The sequence below is a fragment of the Trachypithecus francoisi genome, unplaced genomic scaffold, assembly GCF_009764315.1.
Source record: "Trachypithecus francoisi isolate TF-2019V2 unplaced genomic scaffold, Tfra_2.0 Lachesis_group5, whole genome shotgun sequence".
In the NCBI taxonomy this organism is placed as follows: Eukaryota; Metazoa; Chordata; class Mammalia; order Primates; family Cercopithecidae; genus Trachypithecus; species Trachypithecus francoisi.
Genome location: NW_022681470.1, coordinates 31,500,843 through 31,523,282, shown reverse-complemented (window position 1 = coordinate 31,523,282; position 22,440 = coordinate 31,500,843). Strand labels below are relative to the sequence as shown.

At 39.9% G+C, this 22,440-nt stretch overlaps 1 protein-coding gene and 1 pseudogene across 1 annotated transcript in view; one reads left to right on the top strand and one right to left on the bottom strand.

Annotated features, from left to right (window-relative positions):
* RABGAP1L (RAB GTPase activating protein 1 like) overlaps window positions 1–22,440 on the bottom strand; it is a 799,508-nt gene that overhangs the window by 208,685 nt on the left and 568,383 nt on the right.
* The window catches only part of LOC117075969, a 32,464-nt pseudogene continuing 11,709 nt past the window's right edge, over window positions 1,686–22,440 (top strand).

Genomic DNA, 22,440 nt, shown 5'->3' with positions numbered 1-22,440 from the left:
GCAGCAAAAAGTTTGTATTATTTCTTTTATGACATTTATCACTACTTGAAATTGTTTTCTTACTTCTTTGTTATGTATTACGCTCTCCTTGTCTCCTTTTTTTTGTTTGTCTGTTTTGAGACAAAGTCTTGCTCTGTCTCCCTGACTAGAGTACAGTGGTATGATCTCGGCTCACTGCAATCTCCGCCTCCCAGGTTTCAGTGATCCTCGTGTCTCAGCCTCTCATGTAGCTGAAACCACAGGCACGAGCCACCACACCCAGCTAATCTTTTTGTATTTTTAGTAGAGATGGGGTTTCACTATGTTGGTCAGGCTGGTCTCGAACTCCTGGCCTCCAGTGATCTGCCCACATCAGCCTCCCAAAGTGCTGAGATTACTGGTATGAGTCACCACTCCTGGCCAGTTATGTATTATCTCTGTACCCAATTAGAAAATATCAGGGCAGGCTTCCAGTGGAGAAAAGCAAGAGATTCAAAAAATCTTAATTGACAAGGGTATGAGAGGAAAACAAACATAAAATAAGATCCCTGTCTCAGCATCTTCTATTCATTCATTTTCACTTTGAAAAATTATAATTTTACAGGACCTTTGAACCTCTGTTTCCTTTAGCAACCAAGAGTCAACTAAAGTGACCCCTTGACATTTATAGATTTAATATTTATCGTTTCTGTTCTCCCCAGGAGACCCCACAGAGACACAACACAGTAACTTGTGGGTTTGCTGAGCAATGAACTGAGTCACTCCCATGTAGCAGATGGTGAGTAAAATTAGCTTATAGTCTTTGCCCTTCTCAGTTATTATACATTCTTATGACAAGGCAGTTATTTTATATCAATTTCATAAGTAAAGAAACTGTTAAAAAACCATAGCAGTATTGAAAAATCAGGGAATGTAAGAGCATCTGAAAATACATTCTTCATGAATGTAGAGTTGTTTTCATCCCCTGAACCCATGTTTTTACATACTAAAAAAAAAAAGACCACAGTCCAACTAAATTGGTCTACCTGGTTAACAGTCCAACTAAATTGGTCTACCTGGTTAACTGCAGTGATTCCTTAAGATTGTCATGATTAATACCTAATATTATGCTTCCAAAAAGGCTGTTACTGATCTATAACCATCATAAAGACTAGCCACAGAAAAATGCAGAGACCATTTTAGACATGCAAGTAGCTGAGTCACTGTGGTTTTTGGTAAAGAAGAGAAAGGTTTCTATATTTAAAAATAAAGATATCATAATATTGGTATTTAGAGTGTACTATGAACTTTGGATAATACATGTTATATAACAGTCAACTACTTTAGGAAGGAGAAGGAAATTAAAAGCACAAAACAGGCTGACTGCAGTGGCTCACACCTGAACCCCCAGCACTTTGGGTGGCTGAAGAGGGAGGATGGCCTAAGCTCAGGAGTTCGAGACCAGCATGGGCAACATGGTGAAACCCCACCTCTACTAAAAATACAAAAAAAATAGCCAGTTGTGGTGGTGCATGCCTGTGGTTCCAGCTACACAGGAGGCTGAGGCACTAGGATCACTGGAACCTGGGAGGTGGAGGGTGCAGTAAGCCGAGATCACACCACTGCACTCCAGCCTGGGCAACAGAGTAAGAATTCATCTCAATGTGTCCAACAGGTACATTTGAGGCCAGTAGGTACATCTGAGGCCAAATTACGATGAAAATGGAATGCCAAAAGGATGGGCACTGGACAACAAGCAGGTGAGGAATGCTATGAAGATAATCTTTTAGAAAGATTAATCTAGTAGCAGAGGGCAGGACAGCTTAAGAGAGGAAGAGACTAAAGGTAGACAAGTCAGAAAGCTCTTGTAGTCAATCGAATGTGAGAAAATGAGAGCCTGGACTGGTGTGCTATGGAAATAGAGCTAAGCTTGCATCTGAGAAGTACCACAAAGAAGAAATACCTCTTCGGTGTTTCTGTGTTAACTTTCTAAAGTACAGGTGGTTTGCTATGACCTCCTTCGTATAACTCACTGATACAAAACTGCCAGAGAGACAATACTCTTTACCCAGTAAGGGAATGGCACACCACAGAGGAAGCAGAATGCCTCCTGATAAATGAACACAGTCGCTCTCTCAAAGTTCCGGATGCTGAGGCACAAAGTTGATTATAAGATCACTTGAACTGGTTATTTTCATTGCAAGTCTAATTATTAATGAAGCTCAAACAATAACACATTAAAGCTGCACCATGCAGAAGCTGGTCTGGTATCACTACTCAATTGCTTAGGGACACCCTGGTTATCACTAAATGAGCCATAAGTGAGAACATATAAGGTCTAGTAAGCTTCTTTCTCTATAAAGCACACATTTTAGCAGCTCTTTTCCTTAAAATTAAAGAGAAACCAGGACAGGGAAGTTTTTAAAAGGAAGATAAAAGAAAAGCAGAGAATAATAATGACTCACTATTCATTGTCTCACATATCCACTGTACTCAAGTTCCCTACAGTACCTGGGAAATGCTGCTCAGTTTGCCCCTCTACATCCCTATTGTTGCAGCCTTGGTTAAAGAAGTCTTCATTATTTCTCCCCCAGACTATTCTAGTAGTATCCTAACTATTCTCCATATGTATTACCACTACCTTCACATTTCAGTCTTTTTGCCTCCAAATTATCTTCCTAAAACAAAATATTTCATCATGCAATTGTTTGAAAGTATCCATATCCTTTGGTCCACAGGTTCAAAGCACAAGACATCCTTCAGACAAGCTAGATCTATCCTACCTTTCCAATTACATCTATCACATTGATCCTTCATGCCCAATGTCCTCATGAAATTTCTCATTATTTCCCAAATATGCTTTTTAAAAATGATGCTTCTCTTATCTACATATATTGCTCTTGTTGCCTAAAACATCATTCCTTGTTTTCTCTTGCTAATCTTTCAAGAGTCAAATGTCACTTTCTCTTTATTTTATTTTATTTTATTTTACTTTACTTTATTTTTTGAGACAGAGTCTCACTCCGTCACCCAGGCCACAGTGCAATGGTGCGATGTCAGCTCACTGCAACCTCCGCCTCCCAGGTTCAAGCGATTCTCCTGCGTCAGCCTCCCAAATAGCTGGGATTACAGATACGCATCACCATGCCTGGTTCATTTTTGTATTTTTAGTAGAGGCAGGGTTTCACCATGTTGGCCAGGTTGGTCTGGAACTCCTGTCCTCGGGTGATCCACCCACCTCAGCCTCCCAAAGTGCTAGGATTACAAGTGTGAGCCACCACGCCCAGCCTCACTTTCTCTTTCAAGTCAGCCCTGTCATTACCTCCCTCCTCTGCCTTTGCATCCTGTCCCATTTATGACCCTACAATAACAACTCTTCTATGGCAATTATTTGTATGCATGTTTGTCTTCCCTACTTCCCAGTGAACCTCTAAGATTAACCACACAACATATTCATTTTTGCCCCTCTAGTATGCAACAGTTTTTAGTCACTGTGGTCATAGATCATTTAAATAAATATTGAGTAAATAAACAAATGAATAAATGATGCTCACATGAAGAAATAAAATTAAAGTATGAGCTTAACTTTTAAAAATATATATATTAAACTTGGGGATAATAAGCATATATATCTCTTTCATTTAATGTCTAAATTAGTAAGAAGAAAGTTCAAAATGAAAGTAAGTGCAATGTTTATGGATTTCTAAAATAAGGGAGGGATACTGACACATAGTAAAACAGGATAAAATCCATAAGAAAATAAATAAAACTCAATGTTATTTAGCAAAGTGCTCACTACCATCTGGTGTTCCTTCGGAAACATGTAAATTTGACTTGAGGAATGTGGGGGTTCTCATGATGATGGTCTAGTTCTCTGGAAATGAATCAGTGAACAAACCCATATGCTTTGCAGGATGGACACAATTAGAGTTCAGAAGTTACTGGCTTCCGTTTGGATTTTACTGTGTACAATATAATGAGGAGGGGAGTGTCAAATAAAACAATATTTTTCATTTCACGTAGAAACAGAGTATACGTATTGATGAAAGTAGCAGCATACTTGGCTATAACTAATAAAGTATTATAAAATTTAATCATTAAAGTTCTCAAAGATTTTTAAACAATGTCCACATGAACCTAAACTAATATTAACAAAAAATATTCCTTTTAGAAAATATCTGATTGACAAATTTATTTGCTCAAAAGGGCAGATACTTAGAATTTGTCAGTCACAAGACTGAAATCAAACTCAAAAAAATGACATAGAAATCACTTTGGTAAATGGAAGACTCTTCCACATGCTTCCACCACAAGTTATTATATTTAGAGAAGATAAAAACTACAAGTAAATGCATAAGATGTTTGAAATGGAGTCAGCCAGACGGTATACATGCATTAGTCAAATAATTGAGTTCAAATTTCCATTTATTTTTACATTTACATATTTACATATGGTATTTTACTATTTCTTTCCTATCAATGATACTCCAGGTTATAATGTTCTGATCACGTGATGCTACAACATTTAAATGAAAGTTGAAATGTCTAGCCAAGATTCAAGAAATAAAAGTCTAATATATAGGCATTCTGCTGTATTTAAGGCAAAGGGGCCTAAAAGCAGTTGTCACCACTATAGGGCTTATGGTCTGCACATAATGATGGAGAAGCAGCGCGGGTTATAGACATGAGAGTGAACAGTTGAATACACATGCTCAAAAGCTCCTACAGGGCTCAAATGGTCCTGTTCTTAGAAATATCACTCATTTAGCTCACCAAATACCAGAGTCAGCTTTGCTGTCTTTGCTCTGAAATGAGAGCGCATTATTTTCCAACAAGAATGCTTAACCAGCACGTGTGCTAGGCAAGAGCTTTTGATTTCTTCTCTTTACGCTAAAATTGCCTAAACATTGCATAATATACCAAGTCAAGATAACTATAATTATTGTTCCTTTACTGGAATTATTTATTTTACTGAAATGGTAGCTGAACAATAAGCTAACCCTAATCCCAGAACAAGACAATTCTCTAATTTTAAAATCACTCAGGGCAGGTGCGGTGGCTCACACCTGTAATCCCAGCCCTTTGGGAGGCCAAAGTGGGTGGATCACCTGAGATCAGGAGTTTGAGACCAGCCTGGCCAACACAGTGAAATCTCATCTCTACTAAAAACAGAAAACTAGTTGGGATTGGTGATGCATGCCTGTAATCCTAGGTACTGGGGAGGCTAAGGCAGGAGAATTGCTTGAACCCAGGAGGCAGAGGTTGCAGTGAGCCGAGATTGTGTCATTGCACTCCAGCCTGAGCAACAAGAGTGAAATTCTGTCTCAAAAACAAAAACAAAAACAAAAATAAATAAAAATAAAATAAAATCACTTATATGGAAATATTTTATTGTGAAATGCTGTAGTATATTCTCTCCCCCAAAACATACCTTTTCATTTAAATGCTACTGAAAATACAATGGGTCCTATTTAAAATATGCCATCTTTCATTATTTTTTAATTAAGGAGGAATTGCTTATGATTTAATAATCAATAAGAAACTGACTGGTGGCTTCTGCTCCAATACTGATTCTTCAAAATGGAGCTTCCTCAACCATGCAAGGGCTTGTAGAACATGCAAAAGCCTAGTACCAGGTAAACACCCACGTTGCTCTCCACACAACCCCATTTCTAGGCTGCCTTCCTTTACACTCATTTTGATTTTGCTTTCCAGCAGTTCGGTCTATTTTTGGCTTGGTACTCTGATTCCTGACATGTCCCTCAGGCAAGCCTTGCTGGATGGCCCATGCTTGTCTCAGTTACCTCCTTCAGTTCATCTACTCAACTCAACCTTTACAAAATAAAATATTACCATGTCTAGGTAGAAGATGTTCCCACTACCAGTCCCAGGCCTGCTCTCCCACCTCCCACCACAATATAGGAGGGACTGCAGACTGGTCATATAAAAGAAAGAAAAGAAATATGAGATAAGATAAATATAATAAATTGACAACAGAGCACTAAAGAGAAGGAAGAATAGAGAATAAGTAGGTAAATCTATAGTTATCCAAATAAAATCTACAGTTATCCAAATAAAAGAAGAAAACTTGGCCGGGCGCGGTGGCTCAAGCCTGTAATCCCAGCACTTTGGGTGGCTGAGGTGGGCAGATCACGCGGTCAGGAGATCCAGACCATCCTGGCTAACATGGTGAAACCCCATCTCTACTAAAAATGCAAAAAAGTAGCCAGGCGCTGTGGCAGGTGCCTGTAGTCCCAGCTACTCGGGACACTGGGGCAGAAGAATGGCGTGAACCCAGGAGGCAGAGCTTGTAGTGAGCTGAGATCGCACCACTGCACTTCAGCCTGGGTGACAGAGTGAGACTCAGTCAAAAAAAAAGAAGAAAAAAGGAAGAAGAAAAAGAAGAAAGAAGAAAGAAGAAAGAAGAAGAAGAAAGAAGAAAGAAGAATAAGAAGAAGGAGGAGGAGGAGGAGGAGGAGGAGGAGGAAGAAGAAGAAGAAGAAGAAGAACTCAAAGCCTGTAATCTCAGCACTTTAGGAGACCAAGGCAGGCGGATCATGAGGTCATGAGATCGAGATCATCCTGGCCAATATGGTGAAACCCCGTCTCTAGTAAAGATTAAAAAATTAGCTGGGCATGATGGTGTGCACCTGTAGTCCCAGCTACTAGGGAGGCTGAGGCAGGAGAACCGCTTGAACTCAGGAGGTGGAGGTTGCAGTGACCTGAGATTGCACCACTGCACTCCAGCCTGGTGACAGAGTGAGAGACTCCCTCTCAAAAAAAAAAAAAAAAAAAAAAAGAAGAAGAAAAAATACCAAAGATGCAAAGATGTTCAGTAACCTCTCAATTATCAACAGAGAATGGCAGTACTAATTTCAAATTGAGGATGAACACAGATTTGAATAAGTTGTAGCAATTCTATTTGAATATCTCTTATGTATTAGGCATTATCTTGAATAATAAAGTCATTTCAAATAGAACTGGCTCAGGAAGAGCTAGGAATGTATTTAGATTTCTTATCTGGTACTCTCTCATACTGTTAAGTGGGGTGTGTCTTTGTTCTTAGAGCTCTCAAGATGGTGGCGGGCCGCTCCCAAGATGGCAGCAAGCCTCTTGTTCTCTGACTTGGGGTTCTTGGCCTCACGGATCCCAAGGAATGGAACCGTGGGCCATGCGGTGAGTGTTATAGCGCTATTAGAAGCCGTGGGTCACGGAAGAGAACCGTTGAGCCCAGCCACTAGTGTTTGGCTTGATTAGGACGAACCTGGGCACTTAGCCATGCAGGAACAATGGCGAGCCTTTAGCCCCATTGGGAGAGGCAATGGGCACCTCACTGGATCAGGAGTGCAGGGGACACCCTGCCGGATCCAGAGGGGTGGAAGTCAGTGGCGGGTCTGCGATGGCAGCATTCGGCAGTGATGGACCCTGAGCCAAAGCTCAGCTCGAGCCGGAACAAACACAGACCAGAAGAGTGTGCAGCTGCAAGATTTAATACGTTGAAAACAGAGCTCCCATACAATGGGAGGGGACCCGAAGGGGGTTGCCCGATCCCAGTTCAAATGCCTGGGATTTGTATACCAATCATTGTCCCTCCCCCTGTGCTCTCAGATGATAGATGATTTGACTATTTCTTTACCTCCTGTTTTTACTCTAATTTGTATTTTAGTGAGCCCTCTTTACTACCTGATTGGTTGGGTGTGAGCTGAGTTACAAGCCTTGTGTTTAAAGGTGGGTATGGTCACCATCTACAGCTAGGCTTAAGAATTCTTAGTTGGCCTCGGAAATCCAGCTAGTCCTGTCTCTCAATATCGCTACCTCAATCCACTGTACCTATGAAATGTCCATTCTCTCCTATGATGCAAAGTGCCACCACATGTGGAAATGCAGAGGTGCTCCAGAGAAGAGTAACAAATGAAGAAAAATTTCAGAGCTTTCACCAAGTTCTTTAAATAACATTTAAGTAAAGCATGTATTAAAATTCATGTACTTTAGCAAGTAAACTATAATACAACAGTATTCCCTGTTAGTTATCTCTATTTAGGATGATGTAAAAACAGAGGAAGGTAACTGATGATCAGGGATTCGATACCAGCTAGACTTGAAAAACATGAGATTTAGGAGGGCTGGAGGAAGGCTATTCCCAGACAGAAAGGAGGCAAGCCTAAGGTATGTGTGGCTAATCTTGAGTCCACTTCCAGTTTAGGTAGAGCAGAGATCCATGATGAGCTTGGAATCATCCATCTGAGCAGAGTATGGAGGGAATATTTTGAGGAATAACTATGTATTTGAACTCCATTTTCAATATTTAGGAGTCAGTGAGGGCCTATTAAGTATGGGAAAAGCAGGATGGAAACAATGTGAGGTCATACCCAACACTGGTAATATTGAGGGAAATTTTAATTAGGGCATAATTATGTATTTATGTATTTATTTATTTATTTTGAGATGGAGTTTCACTCTTGTTTCCCAGGCTGGAGTGCAGTGGCACTATCTCGGCTCACTGCAACCTCCCCGTCCTGGGATCAAGCAATTCTCCTGCCTCAGCTTCCCGAGTAGCTGGTTTTACAGGTGCCTCCCACCACACCCAGCTAATTTTTGTATTTTTAGTAGAGACGGGGTTTCACCATGTTGGCCAGGCTGGTCTCAAACTCCTGACCTCAGGTGATCCAGGACATGATTATTTAAATAAAAACTAAATTTGGGAAATATGGGACTTTTGTATTCAAAAGAAAGGAGTTCAGTATACATAATCTATGTGAAGAGATCTGTATTTACCATAGAAACAATTAACAAATATTAACCAAATGAAGTAAGGGTTAGTGTGATTTCTTTCTAATACAGAACTTCAAAACCAAGCAGAAATCAAATCTTTAGAGAAAAGTCCAAACTACTTCAAACCTTACTTTAGATGGGGTGTAGTTTGCTTAAATAGAACAACTGAAAAAAAGCGTAAGGTTAATAATCCTTTGGCCTTTTGCTACTTTATGCATCAATTCTGGAATTAGGGATGCTTGCTGAACATGCACAACTTCAATTGCTCTCCTAGGAGATAAACAGCCTCACACTGTCTTTTTTTTTTTTTTTTTTTTTTTTTTGAGACGGAGTCTCGCTCTGTTGCCCAGGCTGGAGTGCAGTGGCCGGATCTCAGCTCACTGCAAGCTCCGCCTCCCGGGTTTCCGCCATTCTCCTGCCTCAGCCTCCCGAGTAGCTGGGACTACAGGCGCCCGCCACCTCGCCCGGCTAGTTTTTTGTATTTTTTAGTAGAGACGGGGTTTCACCGTGTTAGCCAGGATGGTCTCGATCTCCTGACCTCGTGATCCGCCCGTCTCGGCCTCCCAAAGTGCTGGGATTACAGGCTTGAGCCACCGCGCCCGGCCCCACACTGTCTTTAAAAAATAAACAGTTTAATTGAAGAATTCAAGACAAGACACACACATATGAAACATCGAAATAACAACAAGACAGTATTTTGGTGTCATAATGAATGACACATGGTATAATCATAGTAGATGTTCATTTTGGGCAGAAAGAATTTAGAACCATCCTTTAAAAAAGGTGGGGCTTAAGCCACAACATAAGGGCTAGGAAGACTCAGTATTATACAAAGAAAAGGGGAGATGATATAAGAGATAAAGATGTTTTTAAGAAACAGTGCTCGAGTTCAACTCAAATACTTTTGATGGGACAGTGAAAAGGTGAATGCAGTGTTATAATCAGAAACATGATATACAGATGTACAATCATAGTCTATGGGAATGGTATCCCTGAAGTTGTGCTGTACACAAGTTGCCTGGTCCACTGAAGATTTTATATAGAGTCACTAAAGTTATTAAATTGGAACTTGAGTTAGGACAAAAATTAGAAATTACTTTTTTTTGAAAAGTGTATTTATGACTTCTCCAAAGGCAAGAATGCAATATAAAAATGCAGAAGGTGGCAGAGTGCAGTGGCTCATGCTGTAATCCCAGCACTTTGGGAGGCCGAGGTGGGTGGATCACAAGGTCAGGAGTTTGAGACCAGCCTGGCCAACATAGTGAAACTCTGTCTCTACTAAAAATACAAAAAATTAGCCGGGCAAGGTGGCAGGCGCCTATAACCCCAGCTACTCGGGAGGCTAAGGCAGGACAATCGCTTGAACCCAGGAGGCGGAGGTTGCAGTGAGCTGAGATCGCGCCATTGCACTCCAGCCCAGGCGACAGTGTAAGACTCTGACTAAAAAAAAAAAAAAAAAAAAAAAGCAGAAGGTTCGAGGACTTATTGTTGAAAACTACAGAGGAAGAGAAACCCACCAAAGTGATAAGCAAAGAAAGGACCTGAAGAATACAGAATTATATTCTTATTATATTTTTACCCACATACGTACCATTTGCCATGCTCCCTAATTCCTTTGAATAGAGTAGATTCATATTTCTGTGAAGTATTATTTTTCTTCTTCCTTAGGATTTCCTTTAACATTATCAGTAATCCAGATCTCCTAGTGATGAATTATTTTAGCTTTTGTATGTCTATAAAAGCATTTCATCTTAGTTTTTGAGGGACATTTTTGCTTTTTGTTCTGTTTAGTATTTTTAACATGTGGTCCCACTGTCTTATTGCTGGCACTGTTTCTAAGGAGAAATCTGCTATCATACTTTTCTTTGTTTCTTTACACATATTATCTTTTTTCCTTTGGATACTTTTTAAGATTTTATCTTTATCAATGGTTTTGAGCAATTTCATCATAACATGCCTTGATGTAGTTTTCTTTTTCTTTTCTTTTTTTTTTTTTTTGAGACGGAGTCTCTCTCTGCTGCCCAGGCTGGAGTACAGTGGCCAGATCTCAGCTCACTGCAAGCTCCGCCTCCCGGGTTCACGCCATTCTCCTGCCTCAGCCTCCCGAGTAGCTGGGACTACAGGCGCCCGCCATCTCGCCCGGCTAGTTTTTGTATTTTTTAGTAGAGACGGGGTTTCACCGTGTTTGCCAGGATGGTCTCGATCTCCTGACCTCGTGATCCGCCCGTCTCGGCCTCCCAAAGTGCTGGGATTACAGGCTTGAGCCACCGCGCCCGGCCTTGATGTAGTTTTCTTCGTGTTTCTTTTGCTTGGAATTCACAAAACTTCTTGGGTCCGTAATTTTCATCAAATTTGGAAAAACATAAGCCATTATTTCTTCAAATGCTTTTTGCCCACCGTTCACTCCCATCCTTTCCTTCAGGTCTTCCAATTACACATTCATTAGGCCTTTTGAAGGATTTCACAGCTCACTGATGTTCCTTTCTCTCTTTTTTTAAATCTGCTTTTTCTTTGTATTTAATTTTGAATAGTTTCAACTGCTATGTTTTCAAGTTCACTAATCTTTTCTTCTGCAATGTCCCATCTGCCCTTCATCCTATTCAATATATTTCTTAGTTCTATCAGACATTGTAATTTTTACCTCTTAAAGTTTAATTTGGTTCCTTTTAAATATCTTGCATTTCTGTACTTATTTTTTTGAACATATGGAATAAAGTTACAATATTAATGTCTTTGTCTGCCAATTATAAAATCTGGGGTGATTTCGAATGATTTATTTTACTCTTCATTATGGATCAAAATCTGCTTTGATCATGCAGATGAAGATGAGATCCTAGGCAACTATACAGCAATGATTCTCAACCAGGGGTGATTTTGCTCCCTGGGGAACATTGGACAGTGTCTGCAGATGTTGTTTGTCTCAAATGAGCATGTCCTATGGGCATCCTGCAGAGATGAGGAATACTGTTGAACATCCTGTAATGCACATGACAGCCACCTATAACAAAGAATTAACTGCCCCAAATGCCAATAGTCCTGAGTTTGAGCAATACTGCTGCAGAACACTAGGATGAAAAGAATACAAGTCTGTGAATGATCTCATGGAGCTGAGATGCATAAAGTTCTAGACCATGTGCTATCTCCACATACTATCACATAAAAAGAAAAAAATTTCTTATTTAAGGTACTGTGTTTTGGGATAAGTAACCAGAATTGATATACTGCCAAGATAAAAACTTTAAATGTCAAATATGTTTCTTGGCTTTGTGGCTGAGTAAAGGTCAAGGTGAAAAAATAAATATTGCAGGCTGGAAAACTAATGATCCTTTTTATGTCATGTCACAATATTTAGTAAAACTACTGCCTTTGATAACTTGGAAGGTAGACTGTGTGCCTATGATAGCTGTCACTTCAGAAAAAGTGCTCTATAATCTAAACTGATTAAGTACAGTAATTTAAGGATATAGGATTAGAAAATCGAACTACTTGTACCCAAACAGAAGGGTTTAAAAGGATCTACATTTTTCATAAGTATCTCTCACTAAGACTTCTCAGCCAAAACATACAGCCAGCTAAGAGGCAAAGATCAAATTAATGGTATTGCCTTCTCACTCAAGTTTGTGGTTTTAGCTAGCCTCAGGGTAACCACCATTAAAATGGAGGGAAAAAGGATGGGCCATTAAATGCAAACAGGTACACAAATGAAACAAGAAGACTTAGGAACTATGTTTAGAAAAAATCTTTAGATCTGTTTACTCAGAAGGAACTGAATGGAAGCAAAAAGACCACAAGTCAACAAAAGTATTCAGAGAATTATTTCCCAAAAGAAATCAAAATTGGTCTAAAAAAGAGTCATTTGTTTGCTAAAACAGCTCTTGGGCTTCCAAATCTCCACAAGTAGCAAGTTTTTGAAAGTGTGCAGCTCCCTAGGAGGATGTACTATTCTCTAACAACAACTTTATTATTATTATTTTTTATTTTTTAAGATGAAGTCTCACTGTTTTGCCTAGGCTGGAGTGCAGTGGTGTAATCTCAGCCCACTGCAACCTCCACCCTCCGGGGTTCAAGTGATTCTCCTGCCTCAGTCTCCGGAGTAGCTGGGATTACAGGCGCCTGCCACCACAACCAGCTAATTTTTAAAATACTTTCAGTAGAGATGGGGTTTCACTGTGTTGGCCAGGCTGATCTTGAACTCCTGATCTCAAGTTATCTGCCCGCCTTGGCCTCCCAAAGTGCTGGGATTACAGGTGTGAGCCACTGTGCCTGGCCTCTAACATCAACTTTAGATATGGCCATGGAGGACAATGGAAAATGGTGTAGTTCCTAGAAATTAGAACCAGGACATAGCTACACAGGCTAATCAAGAAATCTCTTCTACTGAAATAGCAAGAATCTTGGAAGTTCCTATGGACTGACTGTGACATGCTCCCCATTCTTCCATCCTCTGAATGACAGCTTTTACTGCAGTATACTGGATGTGAGATGAACAGAAAACATGTTAGTGAACTGTGAGGGACCATCACAGACCTGAGAGTCAGGAATGTGCATCATTCAGGTATCCTTGACTTTGAGCAGATGAAGTAATCCAAGGGAGCCTTGGAATGTCCCCCTTGGGACAGAGGGAGTATCTATGTGTGAGAATAAAGGTAATCACAGACACTGAAAGGTCAGTAGTGTAGACTATGATAGACTGCTGATTGTTTTCTTAAAAAGTTTTCTCCTGGCCAGGCACAGTGGCTCACGTCTGTAATCCCAGCAATTTGGGAGGTCAAGGCGGGCGGATCTCCTAAGGTCGGGAGTTCGAGACCAGCCTGACCAATATGGTGAAACCCCGTCTCTACTAAAAATACAAAATTAGCCAGGTGTGGTGGTGCATGCCTGTAATCCCAGCTACTCGGGAGGCTGAGGCAGGAGAATCTCTTGAACCTGGGGGGTGGAGGCTGCAGTGAGCCGAGATCACGCCATTGCGCCATTGCATTCCAGCCTAGGCAACAAGAGCGAAACTCAGTCTCCAAAAAAAAAAAAAAAAAAAAAAACAAGTTTTCTCCTGGTTCCATAGATACAATAATTTTAACAGGGCACATGGCTGCTGAGTTGCAAACAATTATTTCCTAGTTCCCTTGCAGCTAAGTGTGGCCATGGACAACATTTTTGTCAATGGAATGTGAATAAAAGTGATGTATGCAACTTCCTCACTATTTGCTTAAAAGGAAATTGCCTTCTCTCCACTTTTGCTTGAAATTTCCCTCTTCTTCTGAATTGAAACATGTCCCTGACTTTAACTATGTACATGAGGACAACATCCTAAGAGATAATTGAACAAATTCATTATAGAACCTGAGTCCTTGAGTGATCTTATGTAATTGAGCTATCTGCCTTTTGGGGCCAGTCCTTTTCTCTCTAGACTAATATGTGTGGGAGAAATACACCATCTTTTTTTTTTTTTTTTTTTTTTTTGAGACGGAGTCTTGCTTTGCCACCCAGGCTGGAGTGCAGTGGCCGGATCTCAGCTCACTGCAAGCTCCGCCTCCCGGGTTTACACCATTCTCCTGCCTCAGCCTCCTGAGTAGCTGGGACTACAGGCGCCCGCCACCTCGCCCGGCTAGTTTTTTGTATTTTTTTAAGTAGAGACAGGGTTTCACCGTATTAGCCAGGATGGTCTCGATCTCCTGACCTCGTGATCCGCCCGTCTCGGCCTCCCAAAGTGCTGGGATTACAGGCTTGAGCCACCGCGCCCGGCCGAAATACACCATCTTTTTAAAGCCACTATATTTTTTATGGTTTCTTTCTTTTTTTGAGACAGGGTCTTGCTCTGTTGCCCAGACTGGAGTGCAGTGCACAATCATGGCTCACTGCAGCCTCAATCCCCCAGGCCCAAGTGATCCTCTCATCTCAACCTCCCAAATAACTGAGACTACAGGTACGTGCCATTGTGCTTGGCTAATTTTTCTATTTTTTGGAGAGATGAGGTCTCTCTATGTTGCCCAGGCTTCTCTCAAACTCCTAGGCTCAAGCGATCCTCCTGCCTTGCCCTCCCAAAGTGCTAATATTACAGGCATGAGGTACTGTCCCTGGCCTATGCTTTCTCTTTTATGCACTCTCTTTCTAAAAAGAAATAAAAATCTTCCTTTGTTTTTTTGAGACAGGATCTCACTTTGTCACCCAGGGCTGGAGTGCAATGGCGCGATCACTGGAGTGCAATGGTATGCCACTATGCCTTGCTATTTATTTTTATTTCTTGTGGAGACAAGACCTCACGATGTTGCCCAGGCTGGTTTTGAACTCCAAGACTCATGTGATCCTCCTGTCTCAGCTTCTCAAAGTGCTGGGATTACAGGCATGAGCCATAGCTCTTGGCCATAAAAACCTTCTTAATCAAGCTTATGTATGACACAAATAAATGACTTTATTCTAAATTCATTTAGCTTTGCCAAAACCAAATTCTCTTAGTCAAGGAAAAGCAATAAAAGATAAAAAAGATCAAGGCTATGGGGGTTTTAGTTATTATATTTCCAGCAAAAGGAGAATATTTCAGCCTTTTCTCAACCTGCATAAACAATATATCAAATAAATCTGTATATGCTTCAGTTACATTTCCTCTACTGGTTATATTATTCTGATAAGATCAATTGATTACCACAGTGAGTTATCAAACTATCAACACTGTAATGGACAAAATTAGTCTATTTCATTCTAAAAAGCAATACCAGCAACTCTTACAGATAAAAAAGGTCACAAAAACATATTGGGCAGTGACATCCTCTGACAAGTCTCTCGATAATATCTCCTTATGATCAGCTCACATACTCTGATTGGTCAGAGTGAAATGGAGTTTAACCAGAGCATTAAACAGTATTCAGGGATGACTTCATATATCTCAAAGATTATGGCAGAATAAGTGGAAAGGCAGAACTCAGGAATCAAATATTATTCCAGCCAGTCAAGAGCAGAGAATATTTTAATTTCATGATCATTTTTGACAGTGAGTTCATTTTCATTAGCCTAAATTCGATTATTTGTTGATACAGCAATGGCTCTTGGTTGCTCTGGCTCTGCTTCTGTCCTATTCAAACAAGGACATTTTTAAATTGGGACAACTATCTTTGAACATACAACAGAATATGTTTAATTCAAACAAATTGAATTAAAAAACCTCTTTTCACTCATAGTATGATGTCAACATGGAATGGAGACTGATTTCACTATAATTTAAGGGTCTCCTACTGTATAATGTAAAAAGGCATGGAATTTTTAGTGAGAGCCACCTGGCTTTTATTTATTTATTTGTTTATTACTTTTTAGATAACAGGTCTCACTACATTGTTCAGGCTAGTCTTGCACTCATGGGCTCAAGTGATCTTCCCACCTTAGCCTTCCAAGTAGCTAGGATTACAGGCATGTGTCGCCATGTCTGGGCTTTGAGTACCAAGTGGGATATAATCTCTTCTTCACAGAGCAATTGTAAGGTTTAAAATAAACACACACACACACACACACACACACACACACCCACAGCTTAGAAATTAAGAACACTGCCTCTGTAGTAAGATAGGCTCAGTTGTGATTGTGGTATGTCATTTGCCTGACTGAATGACTTGAACCAAATTTTTTAACTTTTTATAAGTCTTAGTTTCCTAATCTGTAAAATGAGCATATTGATTCATACCAACAGTCAATACAGTATTAATAGTAATTGAATCACTGATAAAACAGTAATACAGTATTAACAGTAATAGAATTATTCTTAAAATTAGGATTTCTTTTGATTAATGTCTGTAAAAAAAATTAAGGGTCATACGTTATGCTAAGTGAAATATGCCAGAGATAAGACAAATACGATATAATTCCACTTACATGAGGTACCTAGAGTAGTCAAATTCATAGAGACAGAAAGCAGAATGGTGACTGCCAGGGGCTAAGGGGAGAAAGGAATGGGGAGTTACTGTTTAACAGGTGCAGAGTTTCAGTTTTGCAAGATGAAAAAAAGATCTGGAGATGGATGGTAGTGATAGTTGCACAATAATGTCAATTTACCTAATGTCACTGAATTGTGTACTTAGGAATGGTTAAAATTGTACTTTTTTTTTTTTTTTGAGATGGAGTCTCGCTCTGTTGCCCAGGCTGGAGTGCAGTGGTGTGATCTCGGCTCACCACAACCTCCACCTCCTGGGTTCAAGCAATTCTCCCATCTCAGCCTCCTGAGCAGCTGGGATCAGAGGTGCGTGCCACGACACCCGGCTAATTTTGTATTTTTAGTAGAAATGAGGTTTCTCCATGTTGGCCAGGGTGATCTCAAACTCCTGATCTCAGGTGACCTGCCCACCTCGACCTCCCAAAATGCTGGGATGAGCCACTGTGCCTGGCCAAAATTGTACATTTTATGTTATGTATATTATACTACAATAAACAAAAGTAAAGGTAGTGAAGATTAGTTGGTTTTTTGTTGTTGTTGTGTTTTGAATCAGAGTCTCACTGTCGCCCAGGCTGTAATGCAGTGGCGTGATCTCAGCTCACTGCAACCTCCGCCTCCCGGCTTCAAGCAATTCTCTGCCTCAGCCTCCCGAATAGCTGGGATTACAGGCACCCACCACCATGCCCGGCTAATTTTTTGTATTTTTAGTAGAGATGGGGTTTCACCATCTTGGCCAGGCTGGTCTTGAACTCCTGACCTCGTGATCCACCTGCCTCGGCCTTTCAAAGTGCTAAGATTACAGGCGTGAGCCAACATGCCCTGCCGTGAAGATTAGTTTTAAAGTGCTTAGCACAGCATCAGATACATTTTAAGTGCTCAATAAATGATAGGTGTATTACTATTAATTTTACTTATTAAACATTTAAAAAATGATTTGAGAGCTCATTACAAACTGTTTAAATGCTACACAATTATATTGTTATTGATGGTAGCTGTCAAATTTTTTTTACATAGATCCAACACATTGCTTAGATATCTGGAAATACCTGATAGAATGATCACAGTGCAGAGGTGTGAGTGCTAGACACATACCCCTACACACACACAAATACACAAACTAACATTTCACTCATGCAGAACAAATGAGTTGTTTATATTCAAGCATGGTTATAAAGAGATTTTTAGTTGAAATGAAAACATTTTGGTGGTATTCATCTTGAAGTATAACAAATAAAATATTCCTTTGCTCCTAATTTTATTATATTGTTCTGTAAACACTTTTTTGTGTGTGTGAAAGAGACAACAAGAAATTTAGCCAAGCACTTAAACAACAAACATGCAAATTATACAAAGATTTTTATCTATTCATTAAAGGACTGAAATGAAAGACATACACACATATACACACACCTATAGCATAGATTGACACAGCTGGCATGACAAATTTAGAGCATGTTTCCCTGTCTCTTTATTTTATAAGTTAGGAAATTAAGTGTTAAAAGGTTAGATGATTTGATTAAAATCCCACAGTAAATTGATGGCAGAAATGTAATTAAAGCCCCTCAGAATTGTATCCTGCGCATCCCCCTCAAATGTGCCATGGCAAAAGACTTGCCTCAGCCATTCTTCCTCATTCCTCTTCTACATGCTGTTCATTCTCATGCCCTATTCTCAGATTAGATGCCACCTTTGGAAAATATTTCCTAGTTTTCCCAGAATGAATCTGGCATCCTGCCTTTAGGCTCCCAAAGTTCCCCTTTAAACCCCAGGATCAATTACACTGAACTCTAACTGTCTGTGTGCCTCCTCTATTAGACGTGACAACTTCAGGACACAGAATGTCATCTCTGTATCCCCTGACACCTAACCCAGGGACTGTCAATAGTGAATATCTGTTGAATAAGTGAACTAACAAACCCATCACAGGCTTCTCCAAAGAGAGGCAGGAAGGATGGGATCAAGGACATAGTGAGGAAATTAGCCTTGGAATGGGGGCAGAATAGACCTTCATCAAAGATTAAGAGCAAAGCAGAGGAGGATGAAGACGGAGAGAGATTTTTAAGTAAAAGGGATGGAAGCTTGAATGAGTACTTATTTTGCTCACAAAAATAGAACAAGGAGGAAACTGGATTTTATCGTTCTGTTTGTTCTCTGTCAAGTGAGCTCCTATTTCTTAGGGTACATTAAGTTCAATTTAATCACTGACTACTTGGAAATGGTGTGATTTATTCAACTGTCTTCCCTTCCTGATATTCTGGATTGTTTCATGAGAAATAAGTAATGAGAAATTGCTTCAACAAATATAAGGTATTATATAATACATGCATAGTACTGTGATATTTTCCTGATACAGATCCCTATTTCATAAAATGTATTATTTCTGAAACTTTAAAACTTTAAAATTCCTTGAGTATCTTAATTAGAAGCCCAGTATTTGTGTTTGTTGGTTTGTTTTAGCATTTACTAGATAGCATCTTGAATCTAACCTATCATCAACCTGAAGATGTACCAGAGAAAGTTAAAAACAAACAAATTAAATATTCAAGTAACAAAAAATGTTGGTAGAGGAAACTGAAATAAAGGAATGTCAATGTCACAGAATTCAAAGTGCTGCATCATTATAGTCCATTTCCATATCCAGGAGTGGTGTTTTACTGCCACCAACAGGACAATAGGCATTACTTCATGAACATTACAAAACTAATGGAATATACAAAAATCATTGCAAATGCAAAAAAAAAAAAAAGTTTATGAGTTGTTTCATTTCTTTTCAGGTGTTTAGACTTCTATTTTTGTAACACAAATATTAACTACAGAAACTACATTCCCAACTTCAGTTCTTCCTTAAGTCACTATCTTCAAACACAGAAACAAGAACTTTTAACCCAAATTGGTACATCAAAGACTAGGCAGAACTGAAATCCATTTTCCAGTTTCAAGGTCTTTTGCTTTTCAGTTCTCTTCCTTTAACCCTACATGGCATTCCAATAAGGCCCTGTAGGGAGAGTAGCAGGTTGAGCCTCTTGAGCATGAATTGATCCTTTTTTCCAATGCCAGCAGAAAGGGAAGGGGGAATTAAAATTTTATTTTAATTTAATTATGAATGTTTGATCATAATATACTAGATGTTGAGTTGTACGTTGGGATTACCTGGGGATTTTAAAAATAATGGCCCGGTGCGGTGGCTGACACCTGTAATCCCAGCACTTTGGGGAGGCCAAGGCAGCTGGATCAGTTGAGGTCAGAAGTTTGAGACCAAACTGGCCAACATGGTAAAACCCTGTCTCTACTAAAATTACAAAATAATTAGCCGAGTGTGGTGGTGTGCGCCTGTAATTTCAGCTACTTGGGAGGCTGAGGCAGGAGAATTGCTTGAACCTGGGAGGTGGAGGTTGCAGTTGAGCTGAGATCACGCCACTGCACTCCAGCCTGGGTGACGGAGGAAGACTCCATCTCAAAAATAAAAATAAAAAATGAGTAATAACAATAAAAATAATACTTCAGTCCCACCTACATATTCAAAAGAAATTAGTCTGGAGTACAACTCAGGAATCAGAAAAATTAAAAAACTGATTATAATACACAAATAATTCTAATATATAGTTAAGGCTGACAATTCCTGCTCTAACCAGTACATGAATATTCCTACTCTTTTTGTTCTGCAACTGTCAGCTTTAGAATATGGGGGTGGTGGTTGGAGTCGGGGAGAATGAGGCATTTAGGAATTTTAATTTTAAACAAACTCCTTGGGATTTAGATGATTATTAAGTATACCAATGGTTAAGAATCACTTTCAGTTCTACTGCTCTAGGGACTTACTATGACGTAACTAAAATAAGTTGGGACACTCTCTTTTTGTAGACTGGTGGGCAGATTTTTTTTGGATTAAGAAGTAAGAGGAAGATGTCTTATTTGCTATTATGTATTACAAGGACTGCCAGATAGTACCTTTTTTTTTTTTTTTTTTTTTTGAGACAGTCTCACTCTGTTGCCCAGGCTGGAGTACAGTGGTGCCATCTCAGTTTACTACAGCCTCCACCTCCCAAGTTCAAGCAATTCTCCTGCCTCAGCCTCTGCAGTAGCTGGGATCACAGGCGCAGGCCACCACATCCAGCTAATTTTTGACTTTTTAGTAGAGATGGGGTATTGTTGTGTGGGGTTTTGTTGTGTTGGCCAGGCTGGTCTCGAACTCCTGGCCTCAAGTGATCGGCCCACCTCAGCCTCCCAAAGCGCTGGGATTATAGGAGTGAGCCACTGTGCCCAGCCAGATACTACTTTAAACAACTCAAGGAAAGGGACTATATTTCTTCCTGTATCTCCCTATCATGAAACATACTGCCTGGCTCATAACTGGTCCTCAAAAGTCATTGCTAAATGAATAAAATAAATGAATGTTAATATATAATGCATTTCATGGGTCCTAGGAGAGTTTTGAGTAGGAAATGGCAGATGAGTTGCTGGAGAGCAAGTGAAAGATTATGAAATGAGAAGGTTATTAAAGGTACTAAAAGGAAATAGCGGGAGGTTATTTTAGCTGTGGAAGGGACACTTAACTAATAAGCAGAGCAGGATGGGACACACGGAGTGTGGCTTAGGAGAGAGCTTCCAGCCCAGTGACAGTAAGCTGGAAGGCTTTTGACAGGGGCCAAAATGATGAATATGAAAGGCTATTTATCCTAGGAAATTCCAGATAGATTCTGAGACATGGAAACCAGGCCTGTAGTAGCAAGCTACTGACATGAGGAAAGTTCAGATCAAGAAAGTTTAACTGTAAGTTTGGTTACAGTTAAGCATTTAGATTCTACTTGAAATACAAATCAGAGCCACACAAACATTACTTCTAAGCCCCTCGGCTAAGATCAACTGTAGTACCAGACAAGCAACATGGAAAAAAGATAAACAAATTAGTACTGTAATATAAATATATTTCTTGTTTTTTATGTAGAGATCCTTTCTTTCTAATAGCTGAATACTAAAGTAAGTGAAATAGGCAGAGACAAATGAATAATATCTGATAGAAAAATTTCAAAATTAAGCAAGTAGATAAGGAGGTGGTGGTGATGAAATCGCCTTTGCAAAAATTATAACAGTGAGAAAATTATGGCAGTGCGGAAGATATGATCTAGCAAACTCCCCTCTCACCTTTAGCCTTCAAGCTGCCATTCATTAAGCCAAGCTAACTTTGGGAAACATTTTGTTTATAGTTTAAATGATAAAAGCCTTTCCCCAAAACTCAACCAACGTTGTAAAGCTAATGAGAGACCATCAGGCTAGAGAGAGAGAGGAGCTTGAATTCTGCTATGGTGTGGACATGACTGTCAGCCATTATTCTGGAGGTCACAAGATAGGCAACTTCCCCAATTACTCCTGTAGATAACATCACTATTATAGAACCTAAGATTGGCCTTTTGGGATATCTTTTCAGGTTTTTTGCATGACACCAATGGCTCCACCTAGACCCACCAACTGCTCCTGTGGCTCCACCCAGAAGTAACTCAGCACACAAGATGACCGTTTTCCACACGCCTATGATTGCACCTCCAACCAATCAGCAGCAAGTATCCATTGTCTAGCCACCTCCACCCCTTCTTCCAAACTACCTTTGGAAAATCCCTAACCCTCAATGAGATTGATTTGAGTAATAACTTCATCACCTGCATACTGTGGCTGTCTTCATATCAATTAATCTTTCTTTACTGCAATGCTCCATGAATTGATTTTGTTTGTGCAGTGGGCAGGAAGCACCTGTCAGGTGGTTACAGTGATAATGGTGATAGCAGTAATCCAGAAATGAAGTT